General features: G+C 39.5%; 1 non-coding gene across 1 annotated transcript; it reads right to left on the reverse strand.

Annotated features, from left to right (window-relative positions):
- Positions 1–3,405: 3,405 nt before the first annotated feature.
- Positions 3,406–3,478, reverse strand: TRNAR-UCG (transfer RNA arginine (anticodon UCG)). The gene has a single exon. It is a non-coding gene; the product is annotated as a tRNA-Arg (tRNA).
- Between the last annotated feature and the right edge of the window lie 2,091 nt (positions 3,479–5,569).

Genomic DNA, 5,569 nt, shown 5'->3' on the forward strand with positions numbered 1-5,569 from the left:
ACGTCAAAATTCTGCAAACCTATTACATATTCAGTGCGTCGGCATAGAAGCACTTTTTAATGCCACTAAAATGCACAAGTAGTTAGACTGAAGATGCAACCTGAATGAGTTTACAGTATGTACTCCACTTTATTAATGATTAGTAATGAGAAAGTGAGGACTACAAGAGTATTGGAAAAGACTTTTTCCACTCTGAATGTAAAGCAGATTGTGTGACCATTGGCCAAAAACGACGACGAAGGGACTCGAACCCTCAATCTTCTGATCCGAAGTCAGACGCCTTATCCATTAGGCCACGCGGTCATCCGTTCACCTGAGATGATTTTTATCATGTAGGTGGTATGCATGGATGGAGAACATATTATTGAAATGTATTCAGGTTTACATCCCATAGTGTTCTTTCAGCTCTTTTCGCTGGAAGCACTTTTTTGAAATCTATATATTGAGAATTTTATGAGTACGATATGCTTTTGTTTTCCTTTTTGCATACAAACCTCTTTCCTCATGAGTTTAAAGCTCATTTGTATGCTCTACATAGCTCTGGACGTTTCCAGACGTGGAGTGAAACTGTTTTGAAAGTAGTACAAATTGCTCCTTCCTGCATATGCTAATTTTTCACACTCACATAGGTTGTATAAGTTTTATGAATCCTGGCTTGACCTATTCAAATAGCTGAAAGCCTGTCACCACCTCTAGAAACAAGATTCACACCAATCCAATTCAAATCATTTTTTCCAAAGGAATATGTTCTGGCCGGTCGAAAATGCATCTCACAAAAATAGGCATTTAAAAATCTACTTTGCAGTTTCAGAACACTAACATGACTGTGAAGTGTACACAAGTAAAATAGGACAGTTTCAAAGTACCTAATCCCTCATAAACTTCCGAGAGGAAGCATGTAATAAATCTACCTAATATTCTGGAAAAGAAAGAGGGAGGATTTTTGTTATCACCTCAGATGGGACCCAAACCCACAATCCCTGGCTTAGGAGGCCAGTACCTTATCCATTAGGCCACTGAGGCACACATGCATAGCTTTTTTCTAGAGGCGTTATTTAAATGTATTCTATGGTCAGACACCGGTGTGTGCACACAGGGCATTTCTCACTTCTCTCTATAAGTAAACTTCCCATTTTCATCCTCTTCTATCCCCGACTTTAACGCTCTCTTCTATGCTATAATGGAGACTTTGCAATTTTAGCAAGTGGAGAGAAATTGGAGAACCACTTTCGACTCCACACTTCTTCTTCACTTCCTTCTTTTCTCAATATACTGGGCTTAGAAAATGGTATCAAGCCATCCTTATCATCAGTAGGACACGGAAAGAGGCACTAAGTCGCCTAACCAAGTTCAACCACACTCTGCAACTTAACCATTGCACTACAAATTAGGCAACGGGGGCATCAGCAAAGGCAGCCAATGTGCCGATCCTTTATACATTTTGTGTAGTACTTTTCTTACTCGGAGGCAAAATCAGCACTTTAACTGCCCAAATCATACAGATTTTACACATGTAGCACTCTATGCACACATAGGCACACACCTTGCAGTTCTTCTACACACACTTAAGCTAAAAACCCATTCTGTCACGTCAAAATTCTGCAAACCTATTACATATTCAGTGCGTCGGCATAGAAGCACTTTTTAATGCCACTAAAATGCACAAGTAGTTAGACTGAAGATGCAACCTGAATGAGTTTACAGTATGTACTCCACTTTATTAATGATTAGTACTGAGAAAGTGAGGACTACAAGAGTATTGGAAAATACTTTTTCCACTCTGAATGTAAAGCAGATTGTGTGACCATTGGCCAAAAACGACCATGAAGGGACTCGAACCCTCAATCTTCCGATCCAAAGTCAGACGCCTTATCCATTAGGCCACGCGGTCATCCGTCCACCTGAGATGATTTTTATCATGTAGGTGGTATGCATGGATGGAGAACATATTATTGAAAGGTATTCAGGTTTACATCCCATAGTGTTCTTTCAGCTCTTTTCGCTGGAAGCACTTTTTTGGAATCTATATATTGAGAATTTTATGAGTACGATATGCTTTTGTTTTCCTTTTTCCATACAAACCTCTTTCCTCATGAGTTTAAAGCTCATTTGTATGCTCTACATAGCTCTGGACGTTTCCAGACGTGGAGTGAAACTGTTTTGAAAGTAGTACAAATTGCTCCTTCCTGCATATGCTAATTTTTCACACTCACATAGGTTGTATAAGTTTTATGAATCCTGGCTTGACCTATTCAAGTAGCTGAAAGCCTGTCACCACCTCTAGAAACAAGATTCACACCAATCCAATTCATATCATTTTTTCCAAAGGAATATGTTCTGGCCGGTCGAAAATGCATCTCACAAAAATAGGCATTTAAAAATCTACTTTGCAGTTTCAGAACACTAACATGACTGTGAAGTGTACACAAGTAAAATGGGACCGTTTCAAAGTACCTAATCCCTCATAAACTTCTGAGAGGAAGCATGTAATAAATCTACCTAATTTTCTGGAAAAGAAAGAGGGAGGATTTTTGTTATCACCTCTGATGGGACTTGAACCCACAATCCCTGGCTTAGGAGGCCAGTGCATTATCCATTAGGCCACTGAGGCACACATGCATACCTCTTTTCTAGAGGCATTATTTAAATGTATTCTATGGTCAGACACAGGTGTGTGCACACAGGGCATTTCTCACTTCTCTCTATAAGTAAACTTCCCATTTTCATCCTCTTCCATCCCCGACTTTAACGCTCTCTTCTATGCTATAATGGAGACTTTGCAATTTTAGCAAGTGGAGAGAAATTGGAGAACCACTTTCGACCCCACACTTCTTCTTCACTTACTTCTTTTCTCAATATACTGGGCTTAGAAAATGGTATCAAGCCATCCTTATCATCAGCAGGACACGGAAAGAGGCACCAAGTCTCCTAACCAAGTTCAACCACACTCTGCAACTTAACCATTGCACTACAAATTAGGCAACGGGGGCATCAGCAAAGGCAGCCAATGTGCCGATCCTTTATACATTTTGTGTAGTACTTTTCTTACTCGGAGGCAAAATCAGCACTTTAACTGCCCAAATCATACAGATTTTACCCATGTAGCACTCTATGCACACATAGGCACACACATTGCAGTTCTTCTACACACACTTAAGCTAAAAACCCATTCTGTCACGTCAAAATTCTGCTAACCTATTACATATTCAGTGCGTCGGCATAGAAGCACTTTTTAATGCCACTAAAATGCACAAGTAGTTAGACTGAAGATGCAACCTGAATGAGTTTACAGTATGTACTCCACTTTATTAATGATTAGTAATGAGAAAGTGAGGACTACAAGAGTATTGGAAAATACATTTCCACTCTGAATGTAAAGCAGATTGTGTGACCATTGGCCAAAAACGACCACGAAGGGACTCGAACCCTCAATCTTCTGATCCGAAGTCAGACGCCTTATCCATTAGGCCACACGGTCATCCGTCCACCTGAGATGATTTTTATCATGTAGGTGGTATGCATGGATGGAGAACATATTATTGAAAGGTATTCAGGTTTACATCCCACAGTGTTCTTTCAGCTCTTTTCGCTGGAAGCACTTTTTTGGAATCTATATATTGAGAATTTTATGAGTACGATATGCTTTTGTTTTCCTTTTTCCATACAAACCTCTTTCCTCATGAGTTTAAAGCTCATTTGTATTCTCTACATAGCTCTGGAAGTTTCCAGACGTGGAGTGAAACTGTTTTGAAAGTAGGACAAATTGCTCCTTCCTTCATATGCTAATTTTTCACACTCACATAGGTTGTATACGTTTTATGTATCCTGGCTTGACCTATTCAAGTAGCTGAAAGCCTGTCACCATCTCTAGAAACAAGATTCACACCAATCCAATTCAAATCATTTTTTCCAAAGGAATATGTTCTGGCCGGTCGAAAATGCATCTCACAAAAATAGGCATTTAAAAATATACTTTGCAGTTTCAGAACACTAACATGACTGTGAAGTGTACACAAGTAAAATGGGACCGTTTCAAAGTAACTAATCCCTCATAAACTTCTGAGAGGAAGCATGTAATAAATCTACCTAATTTTCTGGTAAAGATAGAGGGAGGATTTTTGTTATCACCTCAGATGGAACTCGAACCCACAATCACTGGCTTAGGAGGCCAGTGCCTTATCCATTAGGCCACTGAGGCACACATGCATAGCTCTTTTCTAGAGACATTATTCAAATGTATTCTATGGTCAGACACCGGTGTGTGCACACAGGGCATTTCTCACTTCTCTCTATAAGTAAACTTCCCATTTTCATCCTCTTCCATCCCCGACTTTAACGCTCTCTTCTATGCTATAATGGAGACGTTGCAATTTTAGCAAGTGAAGAGAAATTGGAGAACAACTTTCGACTCCACACTTCTTCTTCACTTACTTCTTTTCTCAATATACTGGGCTTAGAAAATGGTATCAAGCCATCCTTATCATCAGTAGGACACGGAAAGAGGCACTAAGTCTCCTAACCAAGTTCAACCACACTCTGCAACTTAACCATTGCACTACACATTAGGCAACGGGGGCATCAGCAAAGGCAGCCAATGTGCAGATCCTTTCTACATTTTGTGTAGTACTTTTCTTACTCGGAGGCAAAATCAGCACTTTAACTGCCCAAATCATACAGATTTTACACATGTAGCACTCTATGCACACATAGGCACACACCTTGCAGTTCTTCTACACACACTTAAGCTAAAAACCCATTCTGTCACGTCAAAATTCTGCAAACCTATTACATATTCAGTGCGTCGGCAAAGAAGCACTTTTTAATGCCACTAAAATGCACAAGTAATTAGACTGAAGATGCAACCTGAATGAGTTTACAGTATGTACTCCACTTTATTAATCATTAGTAATGAGAAAGTGAGGACTACAAGAGTACTGGAAAATACTTTTTCCACTCTGAATGTAAAGCAGATTGTGTGACCATTGGCCAAAAACGACCACGAAGGGACTCGAACCCTCAATCTTCTGATCCGAAGTCAGACGCCTTATCCATTAGGCCACGCGCTCATCCGTCCACCTGAGATGATTTTTATCATGTAGGTGGTATGCATGGATGGAGAACATATTATTGAAAGGTATTCAGGTTTACATCCCATAGTGTTCTTTCAGCTCTTTTCGCTGGAAGCACTTTTTTGGAATCTATATATTGAGAATTTTATGAGTACGATATGCTTTTGTTTTCCTTTTTCCATACAAACCTCTTTCCTCATGAGTTTAAAGCTCATTTGTATTCTCTACATAGCTCTGGAAGTTTCCAGACGTGGAGTGAAACTGTTTTGAAAGTAGGACAAATTGCTCCTTCCTGCATATGCTAATTTTTCACACTCACATAAGTTGTATATGTTTTATGTATCCTGGCTTGACCTATTCAAGTAGCTGAAAGCCTGTCACCACCTCTAGAAACAAGATTCACACCAATCCAATTCAAATCATTTTTTCCAAAGGAATATGTTCTGGCCGGTCGAAAATGCATCTCACAAAAATAGGCATTTAAAAATCTACTTTGCAGT

Source organism: Triturus cristatus, chromosome 4_1, assembly GCF_964204655.1.
Source record: "Triturus cristatus chromosome 4_1, aTriCri1.1, whole genome shotgun sequence".
Taxonomy (NCBI): Eukaryota; Metazoa; Chordata; class Amphibia; order Caudata; family Salamandridae; genus Triturus; species Triturus cristatus.